The sequence below is a fragment of the Canis lupus genome, chromosome 3, assembly GCF_048164855.1.
Source record: "Canis lupus baileyi chromosome 3, mCanLup2.hap1, whole genome shotgun sequence".
NCBI lineage: Eukaryota > Metazoa > Chordata > Mammalia > Carnivora > Canidae > Canis > Canis lupus.
In genome coordinates this window covers 82,877,102-82,898,976 of record NC_132840.1, presented here as the reverse complement: position 1 = coordinate 82,898,976, position 21,875 = coordinate 82,877,102, and the positions used below count along the sequence as shown (strand labels likewise).

Genomic DNA, 21,875 nt, shown 5'->3' with positions numbered 1-21,875 from the left:
CCTGAGGAAGGAAAGGAGTGGGGTAACATCAAGAATGAGTACAGGATGAAATGTCCAGGGGATGCAATCTGTTGAGCCACCCGCTCTTGGTTTTGGCACACGTCATGATCTTAGGATTTCGAGATTAAGCCCCAAGTTGGGCTCCACACTTAGTGAGAATCTGCTTGTGATTCTCTCTCTCCCTCTGGCCCTCCTCCACTTGTGTGCGGGTACACACTAAGTAAATTTTAAAATAAATAAATACACTTTTTAAAATAAATGACTACATGACCAAAGCTATCAACCATAGTGCTTTTAGGTAGAAGCTGGGCTCTGCAACAGTTCATGACCGTGAACAAATTTCTTACTCACATTGACTGAGCTTTGGTTCTCTCATCATGGACACAGGAAATGGAAGGAGCTCCTTATCAAATTAAGTTTGAAAACAGACTAGGAATTGGACACTTTGAAGTATTATAATCACAGATGCACCAAAGTACTGCTCTTTCCCTTCACCAACATACATGATGTAATGCACTCATCCCACCATGGTCTTTGATTTTGCTTAATCCAAAGACTGGAACACCTTTCAAGGTTCCAGTCCATTATGAGGAAGTCCTTCATCCTTTGGGCTGTTTGATTCTAGGCAAACTGCTAGACTGGAATAGGAATACAGCCCATGCTGGTATAAATCAGTGCTGCTGGCCTCTGAGGAGTGGCCAGAGAGATGCTTGCAAAACATAGTAAACAGGACATGGAGGAAGTCAGGAGTTGGACTCAGGCTGTTAACAAGCTCCCCCCTCATTGTCAGGAAATGTGGGGAGCTGAGGGCCACTGAGCACACAATGATGCAGCGGGAAGTGGCCTTTATAAATACCCAGGGGTCAGGGCCGGCCCGACAAACAATAGGGGAAATGATGATGGAGGGCAGTGGGTGTGCGGGGTGGAGAAGGCCAAGATGATTCCATCAATGACAATAGCTGAGCAGGCAGTTGGTGGGGGTGGAGGTTGCAGAGGGAGGCCTGGGGATTGTGAACCAAACAATGCAAATTGCCAGGCAACTCAGTAGCCATAACACAGGGCAGTGAATTCTGTAAATAGTCCATGGTATGTCCCACTGTTCCTTCGAGAACTTCTCTTTGGCTCCTATGTTTGAAAATCTGTGTTTTGCTCCATTTAGCGGAAGCTACTTCAGCATTCAGAGGACACCATTCCTCACCAGTGGTAAGGGTGGCCTATTTGGCCAGTTTCTGCCTTGCATTCATAGTTTGAAGCAAATAGCCACCAAAGGAAGCTTGAGAAGCCTGGTGTGGATGGGACAGAGGACAATAGACAGTGCTCCTAGATCTGCACTTTGATCTAGATCCATATGATGTGACGGATGGGGATAGATAGATTGAAATATCACCATCCTTTGCCATGTAAGAAGATGCATCTATGGAATATAGTCTGTAATGAAACAAAACATGTGAAGGGCTATAGTAAAAGCAATAAACGGATGTAGGAGTTTTTTGTTTTTTTTTTGTTTTTGTTTTTTTGGTTTTTTTTTTTGGTCACTTTCTCAGCATGAACTGTTACTGGCTGGTCAAGTAGGTTGAGTGAATGAATGGCTATTTGTAAAACCAATTAGCCCATTTCTTTCATAGGGAAGTTCCTAGTTCTTTCCATGATAAGCTATAAATGGGATCGATCATTTAAATTCTTTGAGCCTTAATTTTCTTTACTACATGGAGTTTGTCACTGAGGGTCTCTGAGATGCTATATTCATGGAAAGAAAAATTTTAGCTAAACTCACTTTTTTCCCTCCATCTTTGCCAAGCCATTATCTGTTGAGCATTGGAAGTTCATCTTCTATTCCAACATGTAGACTGTTGTAGGGAGACAGCACCTATTCTATCTGTTCAAGGAGCATGCATGATTTCATGAAACTCCAAGAAGTATAAAGGAAAGAAATTGTCATCAAATGGCATTTTCAATCTTCCTGTGTGTTTACAAATAATAGGGTGATTTCCAAGCACCAAAATAGTTGTGACATATGACTATACCTCAAGCAGTAATTGTAAATTCATCAGATTGAATGTTCTGTATATCTGCTAATATATTTTCCCACACTTCATTGTAAATATGATTAAAGATCTAATTCAGTAGCCAATTGTTTAATATCATTCCTTTCTCTAAATTGTAAGTGTTGCAAATGCACATGCTAGGTCTCTCCTGTTAATGTGGTTTTCCTGGTGCTCAACATAGTTCCTCTCGTGAAATTGGCTCTTAGCTCACATTTATTGAATAACTAAGGGAAAGAACACTTTCTTGCTGAGGGGTTCCTTTTCTATATACAGACTCTACAAGCAGCCTGCTGGAATCTGTGACCAGGGTCTTGCTTCTTGCAGGGGACTTCCCATAATCCTCTGGGTCTAGGGATGGCTTCAGCATGAGGATATCTTCAGGGTACCATCCAGAATGATAGCTGCGGCCTTGATGGCAGAGGAGCTACTCCTTATTATGGCAGTCATAATTAACTAAAGTTGTCTAAACTGGAGTGAAATAAAGTATGAAATTAACATGAGGATTAAGCCACTTCATATCTCTTTTAATAGTTATTGTTTATAATGTACATTTAAAAAACATAAATTTGTGGGCCAAGTGGGCTAGGTGTTGCATGTAAGCGATGGGTATTGTATGTAAGCAATGAATCACTGAATTCTACTCCTGAAACCAACATTACACTATATGTTAACTAAATAGAATTTAATAAAAATTTGAAAGAAAAACAAACAAAAACCTACATAGGCTTTGACTTTCAATGAGAAAAGATGAAACAAAACATAAACTTAGAACTTGCTAAGGGTAACAATTCTGACTTCTTTAACCTTCACATAACACTGGTGAAAGCATAAATTGGTATATACTTTCTGGCAAACAATTTTGTATTAAGTTATATCAAAGCCTTAAAATATTTATATTCTTCAACTCAACAATTTTGTTCGGGGAATCTTTCATGAATGCGGACAAAAATTTATAACCAAAGACGTTTTCCTATTTAAAAAGTAGGAAATAATTTATCTAATAATAGACGATATTTAATTAAATGGTTGATATGAAAATAATAGAATATGATAATGCCATTGAATTAAATTATTGAATTAAAGATATTAAAACTACTTTCATATATAGTTTGGATGAGTGACTATTATTTGACAAAATGGGAAAAGACAGGCTACAAAATATATGCAGAATATATTCTCAACTATGAAGAATAATATAAATCTAAAAAAGTCTGTAAGCATTTTTTAAAAAAGATTATTTATTTATTTGAAAGAGAGATAGAGAGAGAGAGCACAAGCAGAACAGAGGAGCAAGCTCCCCACTGACCAGGGACGCTGATACAGAGCTCAATCCCAGGACCCTGGGATCATGACCTGAGCCAAAGGCAGATGCTTAACTGACCGAGCCACCCAGGTGCCCCTGTAAGCATTGTTATAAAATATTAATAGTGAAGGTTTCAGGATGTTAGAATGATGGTTTTCTATTTTTCTTCTTGATACTTCTTTTTCTAGAATTGTTCATTGTAATTATAGACATATATTCTATAATAAGTTTTTAAAAACTTTTCTTTGGTTGGTTTATCTTTATAATTCCAGGTGTAATTAATGTACTTCTGTCAATCTCTGGAAGGAATGAAAATGTAGGCAAGAGTCTCCTCAAAAAGAAAGAGGAGAAAGAGAGGCAGACAGAGGCTCAGTGTTGTTGGAGGAAATATTCTTTTGGTTTTGGAAACGATCATGAGGGAATCACAATGATAACATACAAAGACATTCTAAGTACCTGTATTCTTTTTATCTTCCCTTCTTAACAAGTCATTGAATGGAAGAGGAGATAATTTATAAAGGGTATTTTCAGCAGAAGCTACGAAAAGTGACAGCTGTATGTCAACTTGAGATGAAGCTCTCATAGTCATAAAAGTTAGATGTTGGAATGGTCTTTGACATTAGAAAGTTTTCAGGTAGAGGTCCGTTTTCATGAATGAATGAGCTAAACAAACTACAAACAAAGACGCCACAGGATGATAGTGGTAAACTATGGGTAGGTTAAGCAATGAGAGCTGACATTGATTGTGAGCTCACCAAGTGCCAGGCCCTGTTCTTAGTGTTTGGTTTGTGCTAATTCCTTTAATTTTTGTGGTAAACCCATGAGTGAGATGATATAACTATGTTCACTTTATAGATTAGTAAATTGAGGCATAAAATATTAAGTAACTTGTCTGCCGTCACAGAACTCCTGGAGAAATTGCTTAGAGCCTTTAGTTTTTATCATGATATAACTCCTCATTGAAAAGAGTTCTGAACAATAGAAAGGCATTACATTATTCCCAGGTGTTTGTATTCCCATAGCCATGAGTCTCATTCAGTAGGACAAGAAATTGCACTTTAACAGAAAATAATATTGTAAAAGGAAATAGCTTTATTTCCCTTAAGACCTAACGTCCCATTCAATATTCATTCATTCAATAAATATTTATTGAGGGCAGGATGCCCTGGCAAGAGAGATAAAAGACTTACTCTAGAAAGACAGACAGATAGACAAGTAAGCAAATGATAGGCTGAAGGGCACTGCGAGCCTTTGATGGACTTACTCAGGATTGATGTAATTACATGGACATTTTTAAAAAGACACTCTGACAATCTGAACAATGGCAAAAAGACTATAGGGAGATAGCTTTGGAAGTAACAGCAATCAGCTCCGAAGGCTTAAAATACAGTCATCTGAACTGGATGAAAAAGCTAGAAATTGGTGACTATAATAGTTGCAGTCCCATCAGGAAAAAGATGGTATACACTAGCTTTAATAAGTTTAATATAGGGATTATTTACAGAGTGTGTCAGTGAGGCTTAAGAAATGAAGTGGGGATTGAGCAGTGCCCTGGGGTTGCTAGCATCAGGGAGCAGGAGCCTTTATCACCTCCAAGCCTGATGGGCAGTAGAAGGATTGCTGGAACCCCGGGAGGGCTTTGTGGAAAGGGATGTGCGATGGAGTCTGCCCTTATGTCTAGAAAACAGCCAGACCATGGAGACTCTGCAGGGTGGGTGGGAGGGAAGCATACTCACTCTCCTGCCTTATTCCAGTCTCCACCAGTGCTCACCAAATTCAGACCCAACTGGCAGCCAAAGAGCAAGGAAGCTCTACTGTTTATGTCCTGTAAGTCAGTCTCCTTGGGTTTGTGCTTGGGAAGGGAATATGGTTCTGGTGGGGCATGTGGAAGGGTCTAGCTCAGTAAACACATGCACGTGGTAATAAAAGAGGGGCTGGAATCTGCCATGAGTCCCAGGTTTGGGAATGGGGTCATTATTCCCAGGTTCTGAGATAGGCAACCAAGGAACATTGAGGAACACATTTTTGAAGTGCATGTGAAAAATTTATGTAAAACCTCTAAGATATAGTTATTATATGAAGAGATGGTGAGAGTTACAGAAAGCTGGTAGTTACAATGGATTTATATAGATGAGAGTCATAACCATGGTAGCAGAAGAGGTAAATCTGGAGAATATATAGGGCAATTTGAAAACATGAGTAAGGGCGGAAGGCGGGGGATCACTAGTCTTTAAAGATGTGATGAATATAATTAAGGCAGTCAGAAGAACCAGTGCAGGAATTTCAAAGCCATCTAAACCTGGTCTCTTCCTATGGACCAGGATTCTTGGGTTTGTATTTGCTTTATATGGACTCCCACGGATCCAAAGGGAAAATGCACATTGATTGGGATTTTAAGATGAGAAGTTAAAGACCAGGCCTCAGAATAGAACCTCAAACGATGACCTTTCCTCTCAAAGCCTTCCTTACCTTTCTGGAATAGTATTCGTTGACCACATCCTACCTCACAGGGTGTTTTTAAGGATAAATGAGATAACGTCTGTAAAGCCCCAGGAGAGGAAGCCCCGATGTAGATAAGCACATGCTCGGGTATTTTTAGCTGAGTGTTGGGTGTTCAGGACGTGCCATTTAGCAATTCCTGGAGCCTTGAAAAGGAAAGAGAAAGGGGTGGGGAGACAGGGAATCAGTGGCATACAACAAATGTTGTTTTTCGAGAAATCCCTCCCACCCTGAGTGTAAGAATCCACGTCAAAGGAAGCAAACACCATGTGTAGATAAAACAGGAAAGTGACAGGTTTGCTTGCTTGCAACCAAGATGGGGTGATGCCAAAGGGTTAGTCCTGGCTGCTTGTTCTCTGTAGGGGGCAGAGGTCCAATCGCCGGCTACTCTACTGATAATGAAACCAGGGTTAACTAACTCTGTCCTGTGTAGAATGGCAGGAAACATCTTCATCACCCATGACTCCTGGAGAGAGTGGTGGCGGCTCAGGGGGGAGGTTGCATTTCCTGTCAAGATTCCAGAAAGGGTGCTCACTCTCTACGGAGGCATGAGCACTAGCATGCTGACCCAACACAAGCAAGGCTGCAGAGTGACCACAGGGCCTGGCCCATCCTCCTCAGCCCATATCTGCTTCATAAGCACAAAGCCTTTGAGAAAGTAATAACAGGAACCTTGGAAAGATAACTTACTTGGAGAAAGGTCTTGGAAGAGTTCATCCAACTGCACCACCAATGCTCTTTTTCCTTTTTCTCCCCCGTTCTGTCATAAAAAATGTTTATTTCTAAATCCCATAGTGCAGATCTGTGTCTTCTTATATATGAAAAGGCAATAAAGTTTGAGTGCCTCTCATGCCACATTTTGTATATATCATGTCATTTAACCCTCTCTACAAAACCATGATTTGTTGATCTGTTTTTGGTCAATATATATATCGATATATTATTGATCCATTTTTGCAGGCAAGTCAACTGAAGCAGATACCTAAGATTGAATATCAAGAGTTAGATCTGGGTTCAAATTCTATTGCACTGTATGTAAGCAGCATGGTATTCGGGGAACAGTTTAACCTTTCCAAGCTCGGTTTCTCTATCTATGAAGTGGAGGGCATAATTGCCATCATAAGATTATTATGAGAGTTAAGTGAGATAGAGCAGATAAAATTTGAATTTAGTTGTATATTATGTCTCTGTTCTTTCCAAGACTCCTCTGGCAAACACAGAAGCCAAAAGAGACATGGATTAAAACTAGAATGTTTTTCTAGGCTGCTTGACCCCAAGTATTCAAACTTATTTCAGAGGAGAATTCGTGGGAGAGAGTAATTTTATTTTGACCTTGGTAATCTTGTTAGTTTTGCTTTCTTAAAACAGAAGGAGTATGCCCTCTATAGATACCTGAAGAGATATCTAGATGCGCCTTTTTGATTGTGTAAGATTATCCCTTGGTTTGTGAAGCAACGAGGGACAGAACCTATTTTGAGGGGTGATGAAGCTCATCTCACATCCCCTGGCCTCTCATGGTGAGTGGTTTAGTATCAAGCCGGCAATCACCTGCAAGATAAAGAATTGGGAGAAATGCAATTTCCTTAGAAGATAGGAAGGTTTTAATTACGTGAAGCCGTAAAACATTAGCTTCGCCAAGGACCCAATTCTCTTAATTGAGAGTAAGGAAATTAGGAGCCTGTTCAGTCAAGCTTAAATTCTCAGAGCCAGCTAAGGGTAGGGGCAGGATTAGACCTCAGTACCCCTAAACCCAAGGCTCTTCCCACTGCATCAGATTCAAATTTTTACATTTCTTATCTTCCACACGTCCTCTCAGTTGAGTATCTCTTACCCCTTTGCTGAGTATTCTCCTCCTAAAACAATGGATAGGGTTTGTAATAGTGCCTTCCCATGGGAAATGTTCATAAAATATTTGTAACATGAATAAACCATGGCATACCTGGAAGCACTTTACTAAATGGTTTCTCGAATCTCTGACTGGCTCTTCCTGTTACTAAGACTTGGATTTGGATCAGTTAGTTCAGATCGTGTAGATAGCAATTCACCTGTAGCTGGAGAATGAAGAACAATTGTCTCCCCTCCCCTTTTTAAAAATGTGTCATCCTTTCCTCTATTCTTGAGATTGTCCCTCATTTGAGGAATATTAAGTATTGCAATTGCCTTCAAGTAATCACACCCCCAATGACAGGTCAGTCTCTGGCAGTGAATACTTCTTACCGGTAGAGAATTAGACAAAGTGACAGGGTTAATTCCCAGCAGGACACAAGGGTGTTGGTAGTGTGAAGCAATCGTGCTCGGGGAGGCACATCAATTACTTCCCTGACAGTCCGAAACGAGGGGGGAAGGGCTTCATCTGTGCCTAGAATATTACCTCTTCTCATCATTTATCAAGGCTTTTGATGTTCTTCATGATGTGAGTGGGAGGAAGTCAAGGTGCTTTCTTCAAACCCGGGTTTGGAAATTCCATTTGTGTGAGGTTTGAAAATGATTGGGTAGAAAAGAACTCCTAACATGAAAGGGGAAGACATGCATTAGCATGCCCTGTGCAGCTTGAATCTGTTCTTCGGGCAAACCTCGCCAAGACTCATCAGGCACAGAGGGAATTATCAGCCTATCAAGTGGAAAGGTGAAATGAGTTTTATCATCTTCTCACTAAAATGACAATTCTAGTGTCAAGTTTCATTTGGTTGATAAATGTCATGTGGGAAGGGACAGTAGCAGACCTACAGCCGCTCTTGGCCGGCCCGCCAAGAGCCTGCAAGATGGCAGAGTGCAAAAACTTGAGGGGGAGGCGCTATGAGTTGTAAAGAAAGGCAGGTTGCACTCCATGCTCACCTTGGAGGTACTGAGAGATCATTGAGCCTAAAGCACAGCCATGTTGGGTTCCAGAGCTACCTGTGGCATATAAATTTATGTCCATGTCAACTTATGTCTTCCATTGCAGTGAAATCATTGACAAATCCCAAAGAGGTATTGAGACTTGATGCTGCCTTTGACATCTTGGTTGGTTCATCCCAACTCAATGTAAATTAAGTATTTACACCAGATATATGGTTACTTAGATTGCAAACAACTGTGTACTGTTCGATCTCTAGTGTATGAACACCTTTTTAAAAAAAAATAGGGAAGGGCTTGTTAATGCTTAATATAAGCCAACCCCAGTTGGTAATCAGGAAACTTACGTTGAGTGAAAGAATGCTGAGTGAACACAGTGTTAGAGAATTTGATTCCTTTCTTTAAAGCCTTGCTACCCACAAGGTGGTCCATAGAACCAGCATTCTCATCATCAGCAAAATCGTTACAAAAATGCCAAATATAACTGGGCTCACTACAGACCAACTGATTCAGAGTCTGTATTTTGTAAAACCCTCCAGTGATTTGTATGCACATTAAAGCTTGAGAAACTCTGCTCTAAGACACTATGCCCATGAGTTGGATGGTTTATACCAGGTAGACAGAAATATGCTTTATGCCTTTGAATCTTAGTTATAAAGAATCTCACAGACCTGCATAGCTGAAAGGTGCAAATGTGTGTGTGTATATAGCACAAAGCATAATCACACTGTTTTCTAGAAAAAAAAAACCTGTTGCTTTTAATATAAGTTAATGAAAAATCATTTCTCCTTTCAGCTATTATTATTGATGTATCAACATGCCTGAATTCTTGAAAGGGTTTTTGCACTCCTGGAAGGCTAGGATCACATTTCAGGCATTTCTACATATCACTACAATTATGCACATAATAATTGCTTTAAAATGCTTATTGAATAGGCTCAAACTTCTGGGTAAAAGTGTTCTTTCTCATAGCACCACACGTTCTTTGTTTAAAACACTAATTACAATTTATAATTATGTATTTCTGTGCTTGTTTTTTTTTTTTTTATGTCTACTCCCTCTGCTAGATAATAAACCGTATCGGAACAACACTAGATTTGTCTCATCCACTTTCTACTGTGTTTGCCAAATCAAGGAATGCATGGTGGTCACTGTGCACAAATTTAGATGCATCAAAGACCTACTTAATCAGATCATGATTTATCTTTCTACTCGGAGGGAAAAAAAAACCTTCTTTATACACAATCTTTATATAAAAATCATACTTATAGAAGAGTAACGGTAGGAATTATCAACAGTTGTGGGTTCTTGCCCCCTGGATGCTTAGCAGATGGAAATGTCCATTGCTTCCTCGAAACCCCAAATTTGGACTTCCCTTGCTCCATCCGCCATCACCTTGAGAAAGATATTGTCTGCAATTCTCCGAAGTAGAAATGTTCAGTTTCAAGCCCTGAGAACAGTCAAGGTGTTTTGCTTTGTTTTGTTTTGTTTTGTCTTTCCTCTCAGAACTGCCCCCTCAAAGAAAGCCAGGCAGCTTCCACACTCTGCAGTACCAGCCCCGTCCCTGCTGCCACCAAAGCAATCTTTCCTTTCCAGTTTTGGCTTCTTTGTTGGTGCACAAGCACTTCCTCTAGCTCCGGGGACGTTGGGTTTGAACCTTGTTCTGGGTGATGTGTGTGTGTGTGTGTGTGTGTACGTTGCTCTGCGTTTGCGGTGTTTCTCTAGCAGCCTTTGCCATTCTGTGGGTGTTCGCTTGATCTGAAGTGGAACCACTGACTCTCAATAGCCACCGATGTTTGTGCAATTCTCTGCAAAAATGGCTTCAAGTGTTACCTTGGCTGCTCCACTTCGCGGCAACCACAATGATGAACAGGCACGAACCCCTTGACACATGCACTTCACCTCCCCGACAGACCCGATAAGATCAACGATCAGGCTGCAGGCGGTCTGGCATGTCAGTGTGCTCTGCACCCAGGTGGTGGGGGGCACTCCACACGCCTTTGCGGGAGCTTGCTTGGGCTGCCACTGCTCGCCCAGCACCCCACTTCCAGGAGGTGGTGGGAGGCACAGCTGAGTCTACAGAGGGGTCTCAAGGCACCTTTCAGACACACAAATGGGACTAGAAAGACGGGTTGCTTATTTCCACCCTTGGCTATTTCCCTACCACCGATCCCCCTAATAATCAAGAAGATTTCTAAGGGCATGAGCATTTACGTTGGGCCCCATCCTGCGCTACAGTGTTCACAAAATAAATGTATACACATGCTCTCTGAGCCACCTCTCTGCTCCAATAGTATCTCTGGCTCTGAGCTGACGGGCGGAGTCCCCCAGAAGTCAGCGAGAACCCACCCCTCCTGCAGCCTGGTTAGGTGGGTGGTACGTGTGGTGGTACTTCTGATAGGCTTTTCACATTTTTTTAAAGATTATTTATTTATTTATGAGAGAGAGAGAGAGATTGGCAGAGACACAGGCAGAGGGAGAAGCAAGCTCCATGCAGGGAGCCCGATGTGGGACTTGATCCCAGGACCCCGGGATCACACCCTGGGCCGAAGGCAGGCTCTAAACTGCTGAGCCACCCAGGCTTCCCAGGCTTTTCACATTTTTTTTTTTTTTAATATTTTATTTATTATTTATTTAAGTCACAGACAGAGAGAGAGAGAGGCAGAGACACAGGCAGAGAGAGAAGCAGGCTCCATGCACCAGGAGCCCGACGTGGGATTCGATCCCGGGTCTCCAGGATCGCGCCCTGGGCCAAAGGCAGGCGCCAAACTGCTGCGCCACCCAGGGATCCCGGCTTTTCACATTTTTAATCTTTCATGTAATTAGGAAAAAAATAGAACTTGTTACTCAAGAGGGAAGAGTAACCCTTGGTTGGAACAGGAGGAGACAGTAATTGTGTAGTGGGGTAGGATTATCTGAGTCTCATCTTCGTTACAAAAGTCATGCTCAGTAAACTCTAACTGACATTGCCCAAGCATGGGACACTGAGTCTCAGGAACCTGACAACCCCTGACACAAGAAGCAGGTAAAAGGTGTTTGCATCTAGATGTGAGATCCAGGACTGGGTGGTGCGGGGGTGGTTCAAGGGACTTTTGTTCAGTTGAACTGAGGATGGTGGGAGGTGGGGATTTTTTTTTCACAGACCAGGAAATTGAAGCAAGGAGCAGAAGACTGGATCCAGGATACGTAGTGACTCAGCGACACAAGAAAGGTGCCATGGCAAGGGGATTATTTTTCCCCTAACTCTGCAAAAGGTGGCTAGTCATGAGAAGAAATTATTCATCTTAATTGTTTTTCCAGGAAGACAACTATTAAGGTTCACTCAGAAGAGATAAATGGACATGTGCAATGTTCCAGGTTCCCTAACTTAGAATGGGGTGTTTTGAACTTTGGCTCATTGATGGAGAATCTTAAGCTTTGAGAGGTTAGGCAACTTGACTGAGGTCACGAGGCAAATCTGTAGTGGGGTGGCAAGGAGAATGTTACTGTGTGTGACCGTCACCCACGACACTGCCCCATGTGTGAGTGCAAAGCAGGTGGGCAAGGCTTTAACTCTGTCTCACATTTTTATAGGGTTTCTGGCCTTCTGTTCCTGCCTGTGGGCTGAGCCTTTTTTCCTTAAGGTCTGCTTCTTTTGGGAATCTGTAGGAGTTTTCTGCAAAGGGGTGTGCTGAGGCCTTTCTTCCATTGGTCACCCTGCCTGCTTCTTTCCCCAGGCTCAGCCACTCTCTCTGGCCACAGATGGTTGGCCCAGTGTGCAGGTGCTCCTAAGAGTAGCCTATTAGTGACTGTGAAAGCATCCCCCGCCCATCCTCCAAGACCCAAAACAGTCCACCAACCATCATAGATGGCTCAGCAGCAATGAGAATGAAATTGGGAGTCCATATACCGGGCAGAATGATCTTACAATGCTAAAAAGAGAATGAAAGCAAAGGAGGGATGGTAAGCAAATTCTATACACCTGCGGTACTGCTGGTAAGCTTTCTGTACCCCAGAGCCCAGGAAGAAGGGGGTCTGGGAATACCTCAGGCAGTCACTATGCCTGGATGTTGTCAGGCTCACCCTGGGAAGGGTAACTCCAGCAAAAGGAGCCCCTCCTCCTGAGAATTTTGCACTGCTCTCTCGTCCCACTCTCCCTGGGCTTCTCTATCAGCTCACAGTTGGTGTGTTTCCCTCTTTCTACACTGAGCTAAAGGTGCTAACTCTGCTGCTCAGAATGGCTTGGGGACACTGTTTATCACAACTGGATTGATAGTTCCCAAACTTTATTAAATACTTATACTTCTGACCTTGGCGAGCAAGCATAACTGCCTGCAAATGTCACAAGGCTGTATTCCAAAGATAGGACCAGCTGAACCAGTCTGGAGAGTGTCCAGGGGGAGTTTTTGCTTGCAAAAAGAATCAGAAATTCCTGGGCAGGAGAAAAGTGAGGAGAGAACATGGGGATGTAAGCAAGCGTCCCCCCCACCCCACCCCTCCCGGCATCTTCTTTGAATACCTAACTTCTTGTCCCAGTTTCCTTTTCCCCAACGCATAGTCAGCAGTAGGACAGGAGCCATTCACACATATTTAAAAACAGAGTCACTTCTGACTGTCTCTCAGATGCCACCTTCCTCTCTCCTCTCAACACTCCTCCCTCCTGGACACCTGGGTGGCTCAGTCTGTTAAGCATCTGCCTCTGGCTCAGGTCATGATCCCAAGGTCCTGCGATCGAGGCCTGCATTGGGCTCTCTGCCCAGCGGGGAGTCTGCTTTTCCCTCTATCCCTCCCCCCTGCTTGTGCTCTCTCTCTCTCAAGTAAAATAAAAAACAAATCTTTAAAAAAAAAAGAAAGAAAGAAAGAAAGAAAGAAAAGAAGGAAGGAAGGAAGGAAGGAAGGAAGGAAGGAAGGAAGGAAGGAAGGAAGAAAGAAAGAAAGAAAGAAAGAAAAGAAGAAAAGAAAAGAAAAGAAAAGAAAAGAAAAGAAAAGAAAGAAAAGAAAAGAAAAGAAAAGAAAAGAAAAGAAAAGAAAAGAAAAGAAAAGAAAAGAAAAGAAAGAAACACTCCTCCCTCCCAGAGGAACTGGAAAAGTTGACTAAGTTATATAATTTTTTTTTTTTCTTTCAGAAGCTTTAGTGTGAATCACCCCGGTGCCAAGTCTCTCTTCAAAAATTTTGGGTTGCAAAAAAATGCAAGTCTCATCCGTGAGGCGAGTGGCCATTCAAATACTTGAGGTCAGGATGGTTTTGCTTTGTTCAATCATAGAGTTTCAAAACTGCTAAAGCCCTTAGAGTTTCTCTCATCTGTCATTTTACAAGTGGTAAACTGAGGCATTGAGAAGTGAAGTGATGTGGCTTTTACAGAGGAAATTAGACCTGCTCTCTGGCCTTAGAGCTCTCTGCTGAACCCACTCATGACCATCATGGCAGCCTCGTTCTTTCTTTTTATTGAGTGCAGCATTGGAACAAGAAGGCTTTTAAAGCGGTCGGCATGACTTGATGCTCTTGTCACCTTTTCCTGCTTGTTGTTCTTGTATTCAGTTACAAATCTGGCTCTGACCCTTGTTGAAAGGGGTCACTGAAAGTGGTAAGGAAAGAGAGAGAGCAATAAGCTTGGTCATGACCCAATCAGTCCATGGTTACTAAGTTTCTCAGGAATGAAGCCCTTTTCACAAGGTTGAGAAGTGGAAGTGGAGGGAAAGCAGGAGTCATGGAGAAAAGGTCCAGGGAAGGGATAGACACCTGGCAACGCCGCTCGTTCTGGGCTTACGTACAATCCCAGTGGCCCATGTTGGGTCCGCAGACTCAAAGCACAGTGAGGAAGCAGCATCCACAGAAAACAGTGGTTGCTCCAGAATTCTAGTATAGAGTTGATTCCATCACTAACTACAAGAGGCAGAAAGAAAGAAGATAATTCTTAAAACATGTTAGGAATGTCTTAAAAAATAGTTGTTCTTAAATTGTAGAACTTTTAAAAAAGTGAGGCTTTTTACCAACCCCCAACTCCAGAGATTCTCATATAATTTAGTGCAGAGGCCAGAAATATCTTTTTCTTGTTGGTCGTGGTGTTCATATAGTCATCCAGTAGTGTTTTTATGGGTTTTTCTTAAATGTTTTTTTTAAATAAACTTTTTTTTTGGGTGGAAATGATTTTAGATTTACAAAATAGCTGCAAAGATAATATTGAAATTCAATATAAGCTTCATTCCATTTCCCCTAATGTCACTTTGATTGTTTATATTTTTTTAAAGATTTATTGATTTATTTGAGAGAAAGAGAGAGAGAGAAAACAGAGGGAGCTGGGGGAGAGAGAGAATCTCAAGCTGACTCCACACTGAGCATGGAGCTCCATCCCACGACCCCAAGATCATGACCTGAGCGGAAATCAAGAATTGGATGCCACCCACGCAAACTTGTTACTTACTTACTTACTTACTTACTTACTTTCTTTCTTCTTTTTTTAAGTTGTGGTAAAATATTCATAACATAAAATTTGCCACTTGACGGTTTTTGAGTGTATAATTCAGTGGCATCAAACACATTCCTAGGTTGTATAATCATCACCACCATCCGTCTCCTGAGCATTTCCATCTTCCCAGACTGAAACTCTGTGCCCCTTAAGCAACGACTCCCCACCCTGGACACCACCCTTCTGCTTCCTGCCTCTGTGAATTTGACTACTCTAGGTGCCTTATACGAGTGGAATCACACAATATTTGTTTTGTGACTGGCTTATTTCACTTATGTCTTCAAGGTTCATCCATGTTGTAACCTGTGACAGGATTTCCTTCCTTCTTAAGGCAGAATAATAATCTGTGATGCATATATATAGCACCTATATGAAAGGTAGTGTGTGTGTGTAAACATGGTACATGTTTAGTGGTGTTCACTAAGCTACAGATTTTATTCAGATTTTGCTGTTAAAATATAACCTTTTAATAAGCATCCCAGGTGATTCCGGTTTATTGAACCAAGGTTTTAGAAACATTGATTTTTTTTTTTTAATGATGGATTTAGTTTAGGAAGCAGTGCTGGCTATTGGACAGAGAGTCAGCCCCTATGCTGCACCCAGAATAGTTTCAGTGGCAGCCTGTTGCCTTTCACGGAGCCCAACTCCCCGACTTTCAAAGAAGAATGAGAGCACGGATGGCTTGAGAATTACCTGGAGAATTCTAGAGAGAAGAAGCTCTAAGATATAAAGTTGTTTTGTAGGTAAGAACTTCCCAGACAGCAGCTATCAAAGAAGAACTTGGCCAGTGTTTCTGAATCCTAGACGCGGGCTCAGGAACAGCAAAAAGCTTTGAAAGAAATGTGACTGGAGGTTTCCTAGAGCTCTTGTTTGTCTGGCATTGTCAGAATGCAGAGTCCAGACAGGTGACATCTGCCCTCTGTAGTCACTGAGGACAGAATCACAAGAAATGTACTTTGCCTGTAGTGGGTGGGATATGTTTCACTTGAGGAAGCATTTCCTGATATGACAGTGGGTGACCCAAATCTTTGGTGCTCTGGTTTTGCTTTCCCAAGTAAATGAATCTTTTGTAGTTTCTCAAGTGACTACTGCTAGTTTTATTGTTTCATTTACTCAATAGATATTTATTAACAACTAATAATATATCTGAACCTTACTAGGCCATGAAGAAGCAGGGACTGGTCAATGGAACTTCTACCCTTAAGACCCATGGAGGCTAGTGAAAGAAACAAGTACTTAAGTAAGTACACTTCAGAGTAATGATTATTTCAGCATTGCAAATTATTTTTACATGAATTATGTGTGGTTTTGACTACTTGTCAAGAGTCCTAGGATCCTTTCACAGCAGCATTGAGTCCTTACAAAGCAGCATGTGAGTATTTTTCTGTAAGAACCAGCTCGACATGGCCCTACAGAAGTGAGCTTCTGAAGGCAAACACTAAGCATAGGTTATCCCTGACTTATGATTGTTCCATGTATGATTTTTCAGCTTTACAGGGCTGTGAAAGCAACATGCGTTCAGTAGAAACTGTACTTCAAATTTTGAATTTGGATCTTTCCCTGGGCTAGTGAGTGATATGTGGTAGGATCTTCTCTCGGGATGTTGGGCAGGGGCAGAAAGCTGCAGCTCCCAGTCAGCCAGGTGATCATCAGAGTAAACAATCAATAAAATTACAACCATTCTGCACCCATACAACCATTCTGGCTTTCATTCCCATATACTATTCAATAAATTACATGAGATAGTCAATATTTTTTTATATATATATAAAATAGGCTTTGTAGGTTTACGTAAGTTTTCTGATTGCCTATAAGGTAGGCTAGGCTAAGCTACGATGTTGGATAGGTTAGGTGTATTAAATGCATTTTTCACTTAAGGCATTTTCAACTTGCGATAGATTTGTTGGGACCTAACCTCATGGTAAATCGAGGAAGACCTGTCAGTGGAGAAGAGCTTAAAGGTCTATAAACAGCAACATCATTACTGCTTCCCCAGGCATATGGTATTCTTCAAGCATTCTTTCAACTCAATTTTTCATGAAAAGATGTGGGAGAAAATGCAAAATGAACCCAGGGGGCCATCTTTATGATGCAGCTTTAGGTACAGCACAGGGACTTGCATTTCATGGTAGAAGCATGTGAAACCAAAAACAGGCAACCCAAGATACTCCAAGGAAGTATTAAAACAGGGAAGTAAGGGAAATTCAGAGAAAGGGGAGGAACTAGGCTGAAATCTGGTTTGGCTTCTATTTATCTCAGTGACTTGGGAAAAGCCCTAGAGGGCCCTTAACAAAGGTAGAGGTGGTCATGACCTCAGCACTAACATCTTTACATCTTTTTGGAGAGGTGTCAATTCCTGGGGACCCCCTTGTGGCAGCCCTGACTCAGAAGGAAACTCATCAGCTACTACATCATATCATCACAGACCACTTCCTGAAGGGCTTTGGGTTTTCCCTAGAAGGCTCTTGTTCATATACAGATCCTGCCAGGAACAGAGAGGAGATCTTCTAGGCAGGCCAATTTGAAACTGAGACCTTCTCCGTAATAAATACACACTTCATAATACAGAAATGAAGAATATCTATAGAGCTAGAATAAAAGGAGCAGAGTAGAAGTTGGACCTTTTCATATGTGCGTATTGGCATATATACAGAGTTCGATATATAGAGAGACATACCCACACTCACAAATTATTTACGATTTATGCCTTTTAATGCATTTGTAAAAGATAGATGCAGAAGTAGGGGAAACAAACCCATCTCTAGAAGAGCGAGAGAAACAAAATCAGTGATGTAGGTCAGCCTTTTCCCACATTCGTGTGTTTCATGAGAAGTATTATGCAAAGACAGAATTGTGTAATCAACTACATTCAGCAGAGGTTGGATAAAATAAATTCAAACAATCATTGTTGGACCTCTTAGAATTGTTAATATGCTAATGGAATTGTAAATCTCATTTCTCACACTTGTGGCCATTAAACACATTTTTTTTTGGAAAAGCAGCTTGCAGTAGCGATCTACAGAGTACCCTTTGGGAAATGCTGACCTAGGCCGAATGCAGTTGCTTTGTTTGAACATTAGTTCTGCTTGGGCTTTCTGACAGGCAAGGCAATTAAAGAAACATAATGGGTTATAGTTTGATCATCCGATAAAAATCTATTTTTGCTTCAGATTCTAAGTTAAAATGAATTTTTGGATGCAAAGAAGATGGCCGAACTACATAAAGAATGATCTTTTTAGCAATGGGTTCGTGAAAAATGTAGAGTAATAATAATAATAATAGTAAGCCAAGGATATCACCTGAAAATTTAACTTAGGAAAAGAGATTTTGTGTTTTGATAAAAAAAAAAACATATTTAGAATACCTTGAACCCCCATCTCCTTGAATGCTAATGCATTTATTTCTGATTTCGACAGGTGTTGGAATTCACTAATTTACATTTCAAGCCTATAGCTGGATCCAGAGCTGCTTCCTGATTGAAGGAATTTCCACAAGCTTTTGATGCTGGGTCTGCAGATGACAAAGTTTGGACATTTTATTAGGCACTTGAGGAGCCGAGCCTCTTCTTTCACCTAAATAAAAGGAATTCCAACCCCTCCAAAGACAGACTTTGCTGGATCCTGCAGCAAAGACCAGGACTTTCTCAGGAAGCCATCTTGGATTTGCTCAAATGCTCAGAGGGGTGCTGAAGTGGGTTGCACAGATGGACCAGGGTGGCTGGCTGAGTAATCATAACAAGTCATGCCATCAGAGTTTGGGAAGAAAGACACCATCCCTTTTTTATTGGCAGAGAGTTTCTAACTAAAGAAATGCAGTCAATCTTTGTAACAGCTGTCTTATCCCTTGATCTCATTACTCCTTGTTAGCACAAACTATTTGGGACAGTTATAGTGAAAGTCCTGATAAGGAGGAAGTGATCACTTTCAAACTAATCTAGTTTGTCTGTCATGAGATGGTGATAAATAAGGACGGTCTAACTATTATGTAATCAGTAACATTGATTTGTAATTGGAGATATAGTTTTAGTTCCTCCTTGACTATCTCTCCCACTAGCCAGCACACAAACACACACACACACCTGCACACGCACATGTGCACACACACAGAGATATTAACTAAATTGAGTCTGGTTCTTTTCTTTCTTTCTTTCTTTCTTTCTTTCTTTCTTTCTTTCTTTCTTTCTTTCTTCTTTCTTTCTTTTTCTTTCTTTCTTTCTTCTTTCTTTCTTTCTTTCTTTCTTTTTTTTCTGTACCAATTGCATCCAGTATTTCTCTTTATCAGAGCATTTACCACATGATGTTGAAATTAACTGTTCGTGTGTCATCTTCTTCACTAAACTATACACTCCTCAAAGATAGGGCCAACATATTATCCCCTTAGGGGCACCTAGGTGGGTCAGTCAGTTAAGCGGGCATCTCTTGATTTCAGCTCAGGTTGTGCTCTCAGGGTCCTGGGATCAAACTCAGCATGGAGTCTGCTGGAGATTCTCTCTCCCTCTCCCTCTGCTCTTCCCCCACTCTCATTCACTCTCTTTGAAATAAATAAATAAATAAATAAATAAATAAATAAATAAATAAATCGATCTAAACAAACATATTATTCCCTTTAAGCCCCACTGACCAGCACGAAAATTTCCTCAAAATGGGGTGAGTATATCATGTTTAGACTAGTTCCATGGACACTCAATCATGCCACAATTACAGAAGAGTTTGGCTGGGTGTTTCCTTCTTTGATATAATCTACTCTTTTTAGATGAGTGGTCCATAAGAAAATAAGCTTTTTAGTCTAGACTATAAAATGGAGATACCATGTCTGAAGAACCTACATGCATCTTTTCATGAGTAATATAACTTTGAAACATAATTAGAACAAAACAAACCTGGGACAACCCAGGTCAGTCTCTCTTGTGAATTCTATCAAAACTGCCAGAAATGAACAAATAAATAATCCTTTTAGCATAACCCAAATTTAGGGTGCCCAATCCACTCTGAGTTTTACCAAAATTCCTTTGCTTCATGTCTGGAAAAGAAAAAAAGATTCACACCCCATATAAAAGGGAATTCACTTTCTAAAATCTTTATTCTTCACATCCAAACAATATGAACTGCTTCAAAAATGATTAAGAAATTGAACTCTTTACTCTTTGATTTGCATCCTAACATTTTCCCCCAAACTGTTTTTAGATATTGGAATATTATATTCTAGAACAGCATTCTTCAATAGAAATATAATGTAAGCCATATTTGTAATTTTAAATTCTCTGGTAACCTAATTAAAAAATAAAAAGAAACAGGTGAACTTTATTATAATAATGTATTTTCTTTCACTCAGTATCCTCAAAATACTTTTATTTTATCATGTAATCAGTATAAAATTATTCTTGAGGTATTTTGCATTCTTTCCTTTGTACTAATTGTTTGAAATTCACTATGTATTTTATACTTACAGCACATCTTAATTTATACCAGTCACATTTCCGTGCTCAATAACACACGTGTCAGGTGCCTACTATATTGAATAACACCATCTATGAAGGCCCTCACATCAGAAAAAGCCATCTGTTTTGTTGAGAAGATATTAGCACCAGAATTGAAGGGTCTTTTTTTTTTTTTTTTTTGAAGGGTCTTTATCAAGTTCTTAACATCTTCTTAGCTTTATTCTAGGCACTGGTAGTATAATTTTGAGCAAAAAAGTCAAAATTTCCTTCCAGAGCCAACACTCTGGTAGTGGGAGACAGACAATAATCTAGGCATCAGAACTTTTTAATGTCAACAAATAATAAGGAAAAAATTAAGGTTGGATGAAGAAGATACAAAATGTTGAGGTAGGAACTTAGGTTTTACAAACAATTGCCAAGGAAGATCTCACTGAGAAGGTCATCCTTTGATAAGGACTTTCACATTGGTAATATTCCAAGAAAATTATGGTCTTGGATAACTTTTATTTTCATTTTGGTAAAGAAGAGTAATGATGGAAGGTACAAATTAATATGATTTAACTTTTAAATTAAAATTTACATATGTATATTAAAAAGAATGAATCAAAATAAAAAGGCTTTCATTCAATTGTTTTTGAGGGCTGACCATGTGTTAAGCATCGTGGATGGAACAAAGAGTAAAACAAACAATCTCTGCTCTCCCGGGATTCGTATCCCAGAAAGAGAGAGAAAATATTAACCTATTAATTAAATACTTCGAATGATAAATAGGTAAGTAAATATTAGGATCAATCCTATGACTTCATATAAGTAAAGGACTCAAACCAGACTTGAGCTAGACAGGATGTCAGAACTTCCTGAGTCAAAAATGAAGGGGATAGTGGAAAGAACATTCTAGGAGGAAGGAGTAGCATGTATAACTATTCTTGGCAGTGTATTCAAGAAGCAAAAATATAGCTTGTCTGGCTGGCATAAGGGAAGAGCTCTATCAAAATGAAGCTGAGATTTAGGCTATTATCTATAGGGACTTGTTGCTCAGGTTAAAACTTTGTTTTTATCCTCATTAGGAGCAGTGGGACGCCACTTAAAGTGGTTTGTTTCTTTTATTTTTTTGAAGTTTGTATTTTATTCCAATTAGTTAACATACAGCATTATATTAGTTTCAGATGTACAATATAGTGATTCAACAATTCCATACATCACCCAGTGCTTGTCACAAAAAGTACACTTCTTAATCCCCATCACCTATTGTCTCCCACCGCAGAACCTCCCTTCTGGTAACCATCAGTCTGTTTTCTCTAGTTAAGGGT

At 40.4% G+C, this 21,875-nt stretch overlaps 1 long non-coding RNA gene across 2 annotated transcripts; it reads left to right on the top strand.

Moving 5' to 3' along the window:
- The first annotated feature begins 1,056 nt into the window (after positions 1–1,056).
- On the top strand, positions 1,057–19,252 carry LOC140625631 (uncharacterized). 2 transcript variants are annotated; one of them, XR_012024979.1, is made up of 5 exons: positions 1,057–1,203; positions 12,399–12,624; positions 15,677–15,871; positions 16,289–16,368; positions 18,545–19,252. It is a non-coding gene; the product is annotated as an uncharacterized lncRNA (long non-coding RNA). The 2 variants fall into 2 exon arrangements; XR_012024977.1 differs by lacking the exon at positions 12,399–12,624.
- Positions 19,253–21,875: the final 2,623 nt, after the last annotated feature.